The sequence below is a fragment of the Amblyraja radiata genome, chromosome 12 (genome assembly GCF_010909765.2).
Source record: "Amblyraja radiata isolate CabotCenter1 chromosome 12, sAmbRad1.1.pri, whole genome shotgun sequence".
NCBI classification, from domain to species: Eukaryota; Metazoa; Chordata; class Chondrichthyes; order Rajiformes; family Rajidae; genus Amblyraja; species Amblyraja radiata.
Window position 1 is genome coordinate 31,170,759 of NC_045967.1, and position 16,877 is coordinate 31,187,635.

Consider the following 16,877-nt stretch of genomic DNA (forward strand, 5'->3'; position numbering starts at 1 on the left):
CACTAGTCACTGCCTGCCATTGTGAAAAGGACCCGTTTACTCCTACTCTTTGCTTCCTGTTTGCCAGCCAGTTCTCTATCCACATCAATACTGAACCCCCAATGCCGTGTGTTTTAAGTTTGTATACTAATCTCTTATGTGGGACCTTGTTGAAAGCCTTCTGGAAGTCCAGATACACCACATCCACTGGTTCTCCCCTATCCACGCTACTAGTTACATCCTCGAAGAATTCTATAAGATTCGTCAGACATGATTTACCTTTTGTAAATCCATGCTGACTTTGTCCAATGATTTCACCACTTTCCAAATGTGCTGCTATCCCATCTTTAATAACTGACTCTAGCAGTTTCCCCACTACCGATGTTAGGCTAACTGGTCTGTAATTCCCCGTTTTCTCTCTCCCTCCCTTCTTAAAAAGTGGGGTTACGTTTGCTACCCGCCAATCCTCAGGAACTACTCCAGAATCTAAAGAGTTTTGAAAGATTATTACTAATGCATCCACTATTTCTGGAGCTACTTCCTTAAGTACTCTGGGATGCAGCCTATCTGGCCCTGGGGATTTATCGGCCTTTAATCCATTCAATTTACCCAACACCACTTCCCGGCTAACCTGGATTTCACTCAATTCCTCCTACTCCTTTGACCCACGGTCCCCTGCTATTTCCGGCAGATTATTTATGTCTTCCTTAGTGAAGACGGAACCAAAGTAATTATTCAATTGGTCCGCCATATCCTTGTTCCCCATGATCAACTCACCTGTTTCTGACTGCAAGGGACCTACATTTGTTTTAACTAATCTCTTTCTTTTCACATATCTAAATATAGCCAATGAACTGGTCACCTACAATGAGGTACTCAGAAGGAACCACTGAAGCGTAGTCGGATGACCGGATCATAGCTAAAGCAATTTTCAATAGTTTTGAATATCTATTTTTATTTTTCATCCTCCATTTCTGCTTGGTAAATTTCATGGATTAGAAATTAAGTTCGACCAACATATCACTCAAAGGCTATAAAATTCGTTAGATTTTCTGGAAGGTCACTAAAATTAGAGTTTAACTGCTTTCCTCAGTTCATAAATGGTTCCCACCTGCTGAGTATTTTCATCAATGTATTGTATTTCCTTAATACTGACATTTAGGTACAAGATCATTGCACTCTCTTGATGAAAGAATAATATATTCTGATTAATAAAGTACAATCCATCCTCAATATCTATCAGGCATCGGAACACGGACTTCCCACAAATAACAAGAAACAGACACCACTAAGGCCCTCTTCTATGTCCCTAATATACCTCCAAATTAATATAAATGTATTTAATGTATCAATATTTACATGCAATGGTTGGCTTTGAAATCACAGGGTTGCACCTGTGCAATAAAGACCCCTTTATCAGAGAAGTAGACATGATGGTACATAGCAGGGAGACACTTGATCCAAGTGGTTTGAAAACTGGTCACAGAAGCTCTCTATCAAGGATATAAGTTTATTGATTTTCTTGAAAGCCATAACTTCAAAGTCAGCCTAAGATACGTTTCCGACCCCTTCAACTTGAAGAAAATCTCGACCACCTACATACAGAGACAATTGTAATAGTTGTAATTCTCCATTTTACTCAGTAAATGTGAATATTTAGCTTTAACTGAGCGTAACTTTGATTTTGTAAATCTTTAATAAGCTGCTGTTTGTCGACAGAGAATAATGTATGATAACTTCCACATATCATTGTGCACAACTTCCCAGTTTCATCCCTGTCAATTTGGAAGTTTTTTGCAGCAGAGAGAAGAAAATAAAATGTTCCATTGATCAAACAGGATTACTTCATACTTTCTCAGCGCCATTTCATACGTGATATGGAATCCTGAACACGTGGTGCATTTGACTGTATACAATGGTCAAGAAATTCCAAAGCACGCATGTTGGATGAGGATTGCAGTGAGGTGCCTTTTAGTTTTGATTGCGGCCCCTGCCACAGTTGCAAACTTCAGTTGTGTACAAGATTAAGGTACAACAGGCAGAGAGTTTGGCAAAGTTGAATAGCTGAGGGTGGCCAGATTTGGAGCTTGGATTCTAAGTCTTGGGGGGGGGGGGGGGGGGGGGAGGGTAGAATGAGAGTGAAATTGAGGCAGAAGGAGAGTCTAGTTAGTGCAGTGAATATAGGAGATGGAACATGGATCTGATGGTGACATGTCTTGCATCTGAGTGGGTTTGGGAACTAAATGAATGATCAGCCTGATGAAATGAGTCAGCGTGAAGGGGAATTGAGGATACACCAAGAGCTAATATCCTATGGATCATAGCCATGAATTGGTGTGTGAGTGGGGTGTATAGAGGGTGATGGTGTTGTGATGAGCCAAGCAAGTCCAGATTGTGGTCTGCTCTGAAGGTTTGTGGGGTCCATGGACATATGGATTGTGGAATTCTGGCCAGGGCTCAAGTAGGGTGAGCAGCAGCATTCAGATTGGGGGAAACAAGTGATTGTAAAATGAAGATGAATAAGGGACTCCTCTGCCATTGTCCCCTAGCAATGCATTGGGGATACCTAGATGTACTTGGTTAATCCATGTTCTCTGCAATTAATGGGAACATTGCAAGTGGAATGACACCAGCTTCATGTAGAATCATGAACAGTTTGCACAACAATTTGCGTCCAGAATATACTGGTGGAATTTGAAGAATGGTACAAAATAGCCAACAATCTACTCCTTGGGGAGGGGGGGAGGGGGGGGGGGGGATTTTTAATTCTACATCAAAACCAAGTTTATTTGAATGAATTCAAAGTCAAGCATTTCAAGGAGGCAGTCGCTGGTTAATGTACAGGCACAGACATAATACAACAGATTTATGTCTGGTGAAAATTTATGTTTAATGTAACGAACCTTGACATCTTGAAGTTCCAACTCCTGCGGACTTGATTTTCTGTCATGTTATCAGTGGTATTTCCATGATCTAAGATAGCAAAACAGAGCATTAAAAGGGCATGACTGCTACAATAAGCACTTGGTATTTCTGTGGCAAGCCAGCAGATGATAGGATAGGAAAATCTGACTCTGATGACTTGAGATGTTCTTCGAGACACATGCTAGGCACGTTTTATATGAATGTTATTTATAGTGTTCCAGGGACTACTTATTGGTGATAGGAGCATTGCAGATAGCAACAGACTGCCAGCTCCCACTTCTATACTTTATCATTAGTCTGGAACTGATTTTAGATCATTTGACTGACCCAGAAATGACATCAAGGTTAATGCTTTCACTCACAGATGACATTCATTACCTTTCACACAAACAGAAGGTTTTAAAGTTGGAGTCGGTATCTAAGCCCCATGCTCTACTCCCTCTTCACTCACGACTGTGTCCCTGCATTCGACACCAACACCATCGTGAAGTTTGCAGACGACACAACAGTGATTGGGCTGATCACCAACGGTGATGAAACAAAATACAGAGCGGAGGTGCAGAACCTGGCGGACTGGTGCGCCAATAACAACTTGGCACTAAACACCTCCAAGACCAAGGAGCTGATTATTGACTTCAGGAGGTCCCATTCTGGAGAATACGCCCCAATCTCCATTTATGGGGAAAGTGTGGAGAGAGTGTCCAGCTTTAAGTTTCTGGGCACTCACATTTCAGAAGACCTCACATGGTCCACAAACACCGCCGCGCTGGTCAAGAAGGCACAGCAACGACTGTTCTTCCTGAGGACATTAAAAAAGACTGGTCTGCCCCAACAGCTGCTGACAACATTCTACCACTGCACCACAGAGAGCATACTAACGTATGGCATCTCTGTGTGGTATCTCAGCTGCACGGAGGCGGAGAGGAGAGCTCTTCAGCGCGTCGTCAACAGAGCGCAGAGGATCATCGGGACAGAGCTACCAGCCTTGGAGGGCATCTACCACACGCGGTGCCTCAGGAAGGCCCTCAGCATCCATAAGGACTCATCACACCCCTGCCACGGTCTGTTTCAACTACTTCCCTCCGGCAGACGTTACAAGGCCTTCTACGCCCGAACCTCCAGACTCAGGAACAGTTTCATCCCAAGAGCTATAGCGGCTCTGAACCGGCCCTAATGAGTGCCCCCCCACCCACCCCCTTTGGACAGTCTCCCTCAGATGGTCACGTCAATCAATTCAGCTTGTTTATTTATGTATTGTATTTATTTACCTTTCTTGTACATCAGTGGAGCTGCACACTAAATCTCGCTGCACTGACGTGCAATGACAATAAAAGATATATTATTATTATTATTATTATTATTAGTCTTCTGCTTACCAAGTACATTGTCACAACTTAGGCTCTAATTTAAAATAAAATTAAAATGTGATGTTGCAGATAGCTGTTCCTGCATTGTAAAGATGGAAAAATACGTTTGTATTTTATCGCTGTGCTTGAAATAAGCTGAAAAACTGGGCGAGTGTTTCATTGCAACGTTTAATTTGCTGAATAAATGCAGGAGAATTAAAAAGATGAATGCCATCACAAAATGTGCAATAAATTACATTAAGTAAACTTATTCATCAGTGCAGGTAATGAGATTGCATCCTTTTGCCTTTTTTATTAGTGTGCTTTACACATATAGTGTACCTAAACACATGATTAAATTAACTGCAATCATTCAACCTTAGTAAAGCTCCATACTTGAACTCATGGTTGTTGGTCCATGTGGAAGTGTAAAGTGCTGTTACCATCCCACCAACCACAGCATCCTGGACCTTTGGATTCAGGACTTACTTTCAGGCCGGAATCCTTCACATCCATGGCCATGGAAGTGTTGAGGAAATTCAAGCCTGACCAAACAGATCCATGGCCAAGTGAATCTGATAGTTAAAAATATATTGAACAGGCAAGCAAACAGAGTGTGGTATGAATGATGGTGAGAATTCAACAAGCAAAATGCTGTTTTATTTGGAAAGATCAGCACTAACTCTCAATGCTCTCAAGATTTGAAGGGGAGCAAGACATGACGTGATCAATCTTCATCAATCAAAACTATTTCAATTCTCTTCGCTGGTGGTATTGGAATCAATTTTAATTCTTCTCTGTCTGGTGGATACCAGGAAAGAGACAGCTTAATTGAAGCAGATAGTCTTTTCCATTCATTTTATTCCCTTTCATTGGTTGAAAATACTTACCCACTACAACACAGGAAGCCATTCAGCCCAGCCAGCCAGTGATAACTCCCAGCAGAATAATCTATTTTGTTACAAACCCTGTCTTCATTTATTTCACTGTTCCCTTTTCATCTTCCATGTACCCATCAACTTCTATTTGGTTTATTTCCCAAATAATAATTAACAGGAGCCAGTTAACTTGCCTGCACATCTTTGAGAATGGGAGGAAATCAGAACAGCTGAAGGAAACTTAAGTGGTAATGGAGAATGTGCAAACATCACACCTGAGTTTTGATTTGAACCCAAGTTGCTGGAACTGTGGACAGCATTGTGTGCGCATAAACTTTGAAACTTACTCCACCCATCTGCCAATATTTTCACAAACCTGAAATAAGTGAAAATAATAATGCCCCGTCCAAATCTGACAAAATTCACAACAAAACACTAATAAATTGGATATCTGTTACTATGGTTATGTGACAATAGTCTCATGGTGTCTTTCAGTACAAAATTACTGAAATTCAAGCCTGAAAAGAGATCCTTTTAGAAATTATTTTAATTAAATTCTATGGGTTTTTTTAAATGAATCCATGTGTTGAATCAAATCAAAGCTCTCAAATTGACTGTGGCATGACATCTCGGTGTCAGATTGGTTAAATGCATTAATGAATTCAAAAAATGTTTAATCTATACATCATAGTTTTCCAGCTGAAAGACTGGAGATAAAGGTAAGACCTGTACCCAGAACAGCTTATTTTCACATTTTCAACACTATAGAGTTTTTCCTTTTGGTTTTGTAGTGACTATCAAGTATTAAAGCCTTCTGATTTTACAGTATCAAGTGGAGAAAGAGGGTATTTCAATTCTGTCAAAACCTCTTTCCTTTTCTTTTGCTCATGTCTCAGATTTATTTTCATGAGAAGAGAAAAGGTACAGTTCAACTTCTCCTTATATTACTTTGCTGCAGCTCTGATAAGTCTATCTTTGTAGCCTTTTGCACACACACTCCCATGTTTCTTTGTTCTTATTATAACATGGAGACTAGCTCTGGTCAAGTGCAGAGTAACCAGGGTTCAATATAGGTTCAGCATAATTTCAATGCTAAACCTCAAGAAATTTAAATCCTAACCTTGCCTGTGTCACAGCATTTTGTGACTTGTGTCCTGATACTCACAGATCACCTTATCCTTATAGTTCATTTGGAATATATTTTTTCAAATTATGTCATGTTTCTTTTTATAATGCAATACCGTATTCAGCGGGCAGAACTGAAGCTAATTGCCCAACTATATGCCCGTTCTCCAAATTCATTGTCTTTTGGGGATACTTTGTCGATTACTCTGCTTAATTTGTGTCATTCATAAAATTAGAAAACGGCGCTTTTGATTCTAAAACTTCAAAGTAGGTTTTGAGAAAGTTATATCCTGTCATTGATCCATTTGGGACGCCAGCTTCATCCTGCTGCCACTTGGATTAATTAAAATTAGTTATCACTCTCTGGTTTTTCTGTCATACCAGGTCATTCTGTCAGGTAACTGACTCACTTTTGCTTGGATATCTTATGAATCTGTAATATAGTTCCTTTTGTCAAGGACATTTTGCAAAAAAATGTGTGTATATATATAGAAGAGGGAAGCCTAATTTATCAAATTATATATATATATATATACATATTAAATATACATATATAATTTGCTAAATTAGGCTTCCTTCTTCTACGTGCAAAGATTTAGTTAGGTTGCTCAAGTTACTGGTTCTCTTTTCAAAATCCACGTTGACCACTCATTTTTGTTGATGCAAGCTATCTCTCGTTAGTAGGAATTCTATGAAAGGAAAAACAATCCTGTACTAGGGAATAGATATATGAAGCATCTGCAGACAAATAGAAATGCTGCAGAATTGTCTTGATGGGATGGAGAATGCATGGACCCCAACATCTGAGATTGGAGGAGTACGTGAGCTTGGACCCAATGGTGTGGGGAGACGAGAAGGTGGAACAAAGTTAAGGAAATAGCTTCATTAGAAGTCTGTAGAGATGGATAATTGAGCAAAAAAATACATGTGAGATGCAGAACAGGCTGCCTGTGGCATTTGATGTTAGAATTTGTGTAAAGGAACACTTGAGAAGTCAGCATTTCATCCATGAAACATTTTAATAATTGTGGCTGGTTAGAAAAGTTTGCATTTGACTTTTCTTATCTGTATTTTCTTCTGAAATGTCATATTTTAAGCATGGCATTTTCAGTGCTGGTTTTCTGGTTTAATTATGACCTATTTTAATCTGATGTCACTTGTTGCTTTTCAAGAAGAATATGGATGTCATAGTATATTTCTTTCCCTTATTTCATGTATGTACAAATGATGATGCATGGCATTTTTTTTCTTCTAATTTCCTTCCAAATTCATTGTTTTGAAGACCCCACTATGCCTTTCTGTAATTTTGGGGTACATGAGGAATTGCTGTGAGTAATCCAATTTTAGAAATGATTCTTCCTGCCAATTGAATTGCTTCAATTATATTGATCCATGTTCAGCAACCTTGTGGAAAATGTGATTGGAGAGAACCTGCTGGTTTATAGGCTGGCTGAGTTTACATTTCATTGACTTTCACTACTGCTGAAATTTTAAAAGTATTTTCTAACCTCCTTTATCTGATAACCTCCCAATGATAGCAACATTGCAGCATTTACCAAGTGTCCAGCTACCTTCCTTTTGTTACTGCATCAGGTCAGAAGCTTGCTTAATATTGTCAGAAGCATTGACCTCTATTGTTTCTTGCCACAGCATTCTGTGCTCAATTTGCAATTCATTAAAGAGTGGAAAACAAGTATTCTCGCTAATTATTGAAATGTTTTGATATAATAATGTATACCTTTTCATGGAAAAGGAACAAGTTCGCTGCTTTACTTACTCCCAGGTTTTGCAGTTAATGTTAATGATGTTTAATTTAGTTTGGCATGGAAACAGGCCGTTCGGCACACCAAGACCGTGCCAACATTCAATCACTCATTTTCACTAGTTCTATGTTATCTCACTTTCTCATCCACTCCCTATACACTAGGGGCAATTTAATGAGTCAATTAATATAAATACCCACACATCTTTGGGACATTGCACATGATGCTGCAATTTTGTTTTATGCATGATACTTTGTGCATTATGGATGATTGTTTCAGACCTGTAAGTTGGGATGAGGAGGGAATTCGCAATGAGCTGCAAATGATTTGTCCAGTTTGGTCAAATGCCAGCAGTTTCCTCTCAGTCTTCATGGATGTAATTGCTACATTGCAACATGAATCGATGCATATACAACTGCAATGTAATTTACTCCCCATCGCTGAATATGACTAATTTAAACTATAAAATCACATTCCTATCGACAAGAAAATGTTAAAGCTATTTTGCTTTCTTTTCATTTCTCTCAATTTAGTTTTTCCATGTTATAAGTTCTCATTCACTAACTGATTTGCCCCAAATGCTAGATGTTCATTATATATCTGGTTCTTTCTGACATCTTGTTGTTAGTCCCACAATTGTCCACCCTGTTGTCTCACTGCCCTTACTGTGTTGTTATCAGGCTCTGGCATAAAGTGGAGATTTCTGGTGCTGAATGGAGAGGGAGAAAGTCAAACTAAGTGCAGATCACAAGATTTCCTGCGTCAGCAGTATCTGAGCCTATGACAGCAAAGAGTTGAATCCTTTTTTAGAGGAGATTTGATGGTGAACCCAAACAAAAATAAATAGCCTGGTTGTCAGTTAAATGGTTACGTTGGCAGAATAACATAGAAATAAATTGTGGGATATCTTACAATACATTTTAAACACAGCTTCATTACAGTGCTACAGATATAACAATATGCAGGAATGACTTTTATACTCATGGAATACTGAAGAAGCCCAACAATAAAGAAAATTGCACTTAAAACTCCCAGTTTCACTTTTACGGTTCTTTCTATGCAGAATAAAAAAACATAATGCCTTAATTGTCTCATTGGATTTGGATGTGTCTATTTTTTTTTCTGTCCTGAACAGTGGAGGGTGTGAGTATCACCACCTGAAAAGATGCTTAGGCATTGTTCACCAGGAGAAATGGATGATGTGGAGTCCTGTTAAGATAAACAATGTCTGAAAAGCATTAGATAGACATAAAATGCATTTCGGGCCAAGAAGGATCTCAACCTAAAATGTCACCCATTCCTTCTCTCCAGAGATGCTGCCTGTCCCATTGAGTTACTCCAACATTTTGTGTCTATCTTCGGTTCCTTCCTACTCATGTCGTTCGAAATGTATTAGCAGTTGCATGGTATAACTTTGACAGTTTTCTATATGTTTAGTAAATTCATCTAATTTTATACATGTAATTCTAATAAATGCTACTTTGTGCCAATTCATTTTTAAAAAGCTGGAGGCAACCTGAATATTTCAAAGTAATGCATCTGGATATTTATTATGGATGGTTGCTTCAGAGTTTAAACTCCTGCTGTTTTCTTTGAATTCAGCCTACAGGCCCTGAATTAACAAGGAACAAAAAAGCTCTGGCATGGCCTCAGATCTTTCTTCAGCTGTCATTTTTCTCCATGCATTTGATGTTAAACTAGCTAATCTCTCATTCCTTTAATGGTCAGTCAAGTTGTTTTTTTTCAGTACCTTGTCTGCTATGTTCTATGTTTCTATTAGAGGGACAGAGGTTTAGGGGTAACATGAGGGGGAACTTCTTTACTCAGAGAGTGGTAGCGGTGTGGAATGAGCTTCCAGTAGAAGTGGTGGAGGCAGGTTCGTTGGTATCATTTAAAAATAAATTGGATAGGCATATGGATGAGAAGGGAATGGAGGGTTATGGTATGAGTGCAGGCAGGTGGGACTAAGGGAAAAAAGTTGTTCGGCACGGACTTGTAGGGCCGAGATGGCCTGTTTCCGTGCTGTAATTGTTATATGGTTATATGGTTATAGAGCTCTAGGGGCTAGTGGAATCAAGGGATATGGGGAAAAGGCAGGCACGGGTTATTGATTGGGGACGATCAGCCATGATCACAATGAATGGCGGTGCTGGCTCGAAGGGCCGAATGGCCTCGAATGACCTATTTTCTATGTTTCTATGAGGTCACTGCAAATTTCAAATGCTCTAGGTTATCTTTTATTCCACTGCTTCTTGCACAAAACATTATTCAATGGCTGCTAACAAGGTAAAGTTTGCATTGTAAACTGCAGCATTGTAGACTGCAGCTAGAGGTCATGCAATTTCATGAATATGATTTTAATATCTTTGTGCATTCATCATTCAGAAGATCCACAGTTATATTAAGTTCATTGGCCTACACTTAAAGGTTGTAAATTGTTCCCTTTCACATTTCAGATGCACGATGCAATAATTTCATTGTTTAATTCTAAAGTTCAAAACTTGATTTGTCCTTTGTATTTTTCCAGTGACAATATCATAAAACATCATTAAAAACAGATTTTAGAGATGAAAATCCCATGTTTATAATTTCAACAACAATTTACACTCCGAGGTATTGATTTAGTTTATGTTGCCTTTATTTTAGCTAACATTTTCTGATATCTTTTAAATAACTATTGAAAAATGCAGTAATTTGGCAAATTACATGACATTTTATGGGCAGAAAGCACAAAACTATGTAAAACCTAAAATGAGCTAAATCCTGCCAGCAAGAGGTCAGACGATTGCTTGATGTGGAATATTATGGCGAGTTCTCACGGTGCGACCTGAAGCAAGATGTCACCCGAGTGAAGTGGTCGTGGTCCAGCACGAGTTCCGCACGATAAAGTGTTCCCACGATAAAGAGTTCCCACGGTACTCGGCAATTCTGTCATTTGTGCGACTGACTTGTCCGTCTCCCGATCTTTCCCGTTAATCGTGAATGAACATCGTGGACTGTAGTGTAGTTAATCACGTGGCACAAATAATGTCACTTTTTTTTCACACGCTATATAAATATCCTCCGTTCGTAGAATTGTCTCATTTGCAGACATGCCTATACAAAGTTGGTTCGAGTACAGGCTGGTTGTTATTTTCATTGACGTGCTGTATGCATTAGCGCAACATGTGCATCGAAAACGCTTGCGTGAAGGCAGAAAGGTGAGATTAATTAAAAAGATAATTAAGAGGAAGTCTCACTGGGTTAAGCCCATGTTTCAACGGAGACCTCAATTAGGACAATATGAGCAACTGCTTAATGTGCTGTGCGAAGAGGATAAAAGTGCATTCAAAAACTTTGTCAGAATTTCACCCGAGCTCTTTAATGAGTTAAAGAATAATTTGGGACCTCATGCATAATTTATGTTATGGCTCTAAGAGGCATGATTCCCACTTCAAACGAAGAGGGTGTAAAAGCTGTCTGCCACTACTTTTACATTGCAGCTGCAGGGAACAGACAGACTTATAAGATAAATTAAAGGTGACTGCAAAAACAGCACTTTTACATCTGTAGCATTGTATGTTTTAAAATCATGGATAACATTAAATTGTTCTCCTGTACATAAACTAATATATTGTTATAGTTACTCACATGAGCACCGGGGATACTCAGCAGCCTTCGTCTCCAGCAGGTTGCGCTTTCTCTCCCTATTTCTATAATCCTCTCTGGATTTGTCATAGAGAATCTCATTGAATTGGTGCCACTCCACCAGTTCACCCTCTTGTTCCCTGTTGAAGTTATATGGCTTTACCTTCTGCCATCTAACCTTTATGTTCTCGTCTGCTGAGAATATTGTGGAGGCAACAGCTACTGGGGAGGCAATCTCAAATACACCCTGATCACCCTCTCCCTGCTCCAAGGAGCCCACAGGCAGTGGTATCTCTGGCATCTCCTCTTGCCTCTCCACCTGTCTCGCTTGCTGAGTTTCCTCCTCATTTACCTGCATGGCTAAAAACTTTCCGACTTTCTTTGACCCCTTTCTTTGCGATTTTCTGAGAGGCATCTCTGCAAGTCTTACTGTGAAAAAGATTCTCAAACAATGACAATTAGGTGGGACGTCCTCGATGGACACATGGTCCATTGGCAATATTGAGACCACCTCTTTTACTCACCTTATGTCCCTTCTGTCAAGCTTCCGGGTTTACCGTTCGCAGGAGTTCCCACGGTATTCGCAAGTGTCATTACGGATATTGCACGGATATCGCACTGGCATCTGCGTCCATACAATGTTGCAACGCTGCTCAAGACACTCTTGGAGAAATTCAAAAATGTTTGAATTTTCTCCCGACCTTACCAAGTCACACGACTACCTGCCGTTAGCGCCACGGAGGTCCTCGGTGGTCCACGAATGCCGTACTGCTATCGCAGAAGGTTCCCATGATGTTAAATCTTGTTAGGTCTTGCTTCAGGTCGCACAATGAGAAAGCCCTTTAACCCCAACATTATTCTAAGAGGAAAATATCAAGATTCAAATGGTGGGTTTCAACAATTAAGAAATTAGCTTTAACATTAGTTCAAGGGACCACAATTGCTGGATACAGAAAAATAAACCAGGACACTATTATCAGGTGATGGCACTCCCAGATGTTAAATATACCATTTGCAGGAGGGAAGGATGGTGAAGAATCTGATCTTGGAATGGAGATAGATATATCATCCATTCAAAGTTAATTTTCACAATTTTGAATTCCTGGTTCCTTACACCATATTTACACGATATAAGGTCAGCAATATGGTTAATAACAGGGTACATGGTTTGAAGCACATCTGATGTGGATAGGGTACAATTTCCCAACTGGCTACACAGCTGTGGTTTGCTGCAAGAAGACAGGAAAATTAGACTGTGGCTGGGCAGCACTTGCACCCAGCTCTGTAGGTATGTTACAATACTTACCTTCAGCGGCGCTGCAATTCTGCCACTGGTCATGTGTGCGATTTTGGCGTGTTTGAGGGGGGGAGGGCAGGGTTAAAACGCGGTTTTCTCCGACCTGGTCCTGGATTATATTTTGTTGGAGTGCAAGCTTTTGTTGAAGAATCGTTCCGACGGCCATTCTGTGTCTTTAAAAAAAAAATTTGCCCGACAAGTTAATCGCTGGAGTGATTTTAAAATCAGCTTCTGAAGCCGTCATCACGAACAACGGGGACGGATTTTACGTAGGGGACAGGTAAAATAAAGTAGTTTATTTTTATGTATAAAAGTGTTTCTTAAGATGCATTTAATTCACATTTTAAGTTGCGAAACGGTGATTTATTTCCCCGTACGAACTGGCAGTGTTTTTGCTGCCGATATGGGGACTAAATCACCGCAACCGCAACGTTCCAATTGATCGCGTTCCAGAAAAACCCACAGGCAAGTTGATTTAAATGGCCATTAATTTACAGGTATTAAACATTCCTTCCATTTGGCCTATAAACCCATGACAATGAGATTTAAAAATTATGTTATATTGTGAATTCTTGTGAGAATGTTATTTGGACACTTAGGCTATTTAAAAATGTTAATCCACATTGGAGGAGGAGCCATCTTGGTGAACGGCTGCTAGCCAGCAGCCGTCCGTCTTAAATTCGTTTTTTTTTTAGTTTTAGCGAGTCCTGTTTTTTTGTTTGTAGGGGATATGGTCTTTTAATGTGGGGGGGTAGGTGTTACTTTATTTATAGGTCCCTACCTGATCGGTGTGGCAGCCTTTTTTCCGGGCTGCCCGTCGACCCGTCCTCGTGGCCTACCAGCGGGCTTGGAGCGCCGTTTCTTGGCGGGAACCACCCAGCACCTCGGCCTGGGTGGCGGCACAGCGTTGGAGCGCTGGAGCGGAGCGGAGCGGAGCGGGCGATGCCTTCCCTGGGTCGCCGCGCTGGAGCTCTGGCGAGCTGGACCGCCGTGAGCAACATCTCCGGGCTGCGGGTTTGCGGAGCGGAGAGACGGCGTGCGTAGAGGCGGCAGTGCGGAGAGCGGGCGCCGACTTTTTTCATCTGGAGCCTGGGAGCTCCAAACCAGCGCGGCCTTGTCGGCTTCGGCAGCCGCGGGCTCCAACCAAGAAGTGGCCGTTCCAAGTGGCCCAGCCGCTGAAAGGACTCTCCCGACGCCGGGGCAAGACCACCCGGTGAGAACGGCCAGGGACATCGGGCCTCCGTACAGGCAATTGCGGTGGCCTCAATAGGCCTGACTTTGGGGTGAACATGGGGTGGGGACTGGACATTGTGCCTTCCTCCACAGTGCTATCCACTGTGGGGGGATGATTTTTTTGTCTAATTGTAGTCCTGTAGGTCTGTGTCCAAGATGGCTGCCGTGAAGAGAGAGTGGACGCTGGCACGCTTTGGCTGCCGCTGCTCTCTTTTCACACTGTGTTTTTGATTTTCTGTTTTTGGATTGAATTCTGTTTTTAATTTGTGTCACTGTGATGTCTTTAATTACTTGTTTTATTCCGATTATATGTTTTTATTCCGATTACTATGTAAGGTGTCCTTGAGATGTATGAAAGGCGCCCATTAAATAAAATGTATTATTATTATTATTAATCTATTCTTAAGAAATGGATTGATGTTTAGATCTAGTAATTGAATTTTGTAATTAGCTACAATTAGGTAACTAACTAATTATATGCTTTAATTACAAGTCATCTAAGTAAGATTGTTTCATATTTGTTTCAGAATGCTTCAATCTATAATAACTGAAAATGTATTTCAGTTCTCTTAATTGTTAAGATAGTTATGGGCTTTTGACTGTTCTCGATCACAGCTTTTGTGTTAAGTCAATGGAAAAGCAATAGGGAACAAGATGCTAATTTCCGAGTATGAAAATGGCCATAACTTTTTTAATACTGAAGATATGAAAGTGAATTAGGTGTCAAATTTAACTTCTTTTTATGCTTTATCTGATGGGATAAATGACAGACTTGATTTTTAAAATCTCAAAATTTTGTAACATTGCTAAGCTCTGCATGTGATTTTTTTCTTGGACTATGGTTTGTACTTATGCTCTGGAGCTGAAGCTCAAATCTTGTGCAAAACGAAAACTATAATATTTGGGTATTATACATGAATTTGAATGCCAAACACCGTATATGATCCTTCCTAACTGCAATAACATTTGGAGATGCACAGAGTGGGTGCAGTTTCTGTGCTTAAAACTGCAGAAGTACACGTCACATGCAATTGTTGGATTGCTGGATTTCCAGGCAAGTAAATTGTTCAAGGTTGTGGAAGGAAGAGTTAATGAGACAGAAGAACTCTGGAAAGCTGCCTCCAGATATGAAAAGGTGCAGAGTTTTCCAAAACCTGGCTAAAATATTGTCTGACCAACAGCAGGCAGTACAAAGTGAAGCACAAGCCACAAATTAATGCTCAGTCAAGGTCAATGAGATGCAGCGAGTACTGTAGATGGCAACATTAAATGGAAATGCCCTATGTATGAAAAACAGTGTTTGTATCCGGGTGTCAAAATCATTTCTACAAACATTCAATAATGTAGCTTCATTAAAGCTTCGTGGCGGGGCTAAGACTAGAAATGAAGTCATATTCAGAATACCATTTGAAAACCACAAACAGACTGTCAAGTGATATTAAATCTGCAAAAGTTACACCCATAAGATGTTGGTGTAAAGTAACTTGAAGGCGTCATTAAGCTTAAGTCAGTATATTATAGCCATATCTAACATTTTTAATATTTTAGTTTTTATCTGTCTGTATTTTTTGTAGGTGGGATTTGATATGTAGAAGGGGTGTGTCTATTTCTAGACTAGCGCACTCATAGATTAGGAGTCAGTTGGGGCTCGGAAGGATGGTGAGAATACAGTTTTTTACCATTCACACACACGGCATGATCATGATACACACAAGATTATGAGATTAAATACTTTTATAAGAAGAAACTTTCATATGATTTATGACATGAATGGAACAGCGATTAAGAATGGAAAGTGACGGATTATTTCTTTGCTATGTACTATTTCAATAAAAGACCAATTAATCAAGAAAATGTTTGGAAGATTTGTTTTTACTATCTTAAGTGTGTCGCGAATGCGTAAAATATACCTCCTAACCATCCCCGAGGAGTAATGGCTATCGAAGTTGGACTTTGAGAATGTCGTAAAGACTGCCTTTATATAACTAATGACACGTCAAGCTGACAGGGGCATGGTGTAATATCATCTCAGAGCAACCAATCAATCTCATTGTTGCTGTTAAACCTTGTGCTGATATACAGGTCTACGTTGAAACCTATGTGAAGGCAGTCTTTGAAGATGGTGAGCTGCGAGAGCAGAGTATTGACTTGGATTTCATCGTAGACTAGGAACATTTCAAACCCATACTTTAGAGGTAACAGAAGGAACTGATAAATGTTAACCATGATAGAGGTCATGAAGATTGCTTCAACTTCTGCAATCATTTCCGCTATGCAGCTGACAAATGAATGTGTAGATAATTTGTAGAACTTGGAAAACAAGTATAAATCTGTAGGAAGGCAAATGCCAATGGAAGAACTTAGTGAGAAAGTAAAACATAGAAAATGAATAGTTGCTTTGAATGATTGACGACATAAGGAACTGCAATTGCTGGAACATTGTGCACAACACAAGGTGCTTGAGTAACTTAATAGGTCAGGAGTCAGGTTGGATTTCTGGATCTATGGAGGATATGGATAGGTGATGTTTTGGATTGGGGGCCTATTTTCAGATAGAGTTACTCCAGTAATTTGCGTTTTATATCATATGTTCCTCTTGTTTGGAGGAAAGCAAAATGTGGCCTATATGTGGTACTTCATTAACATAGAGAAGACATAGAAAACATAGAAAATAGGTGTAGGAGTAGGCCATTCACACCCCTCG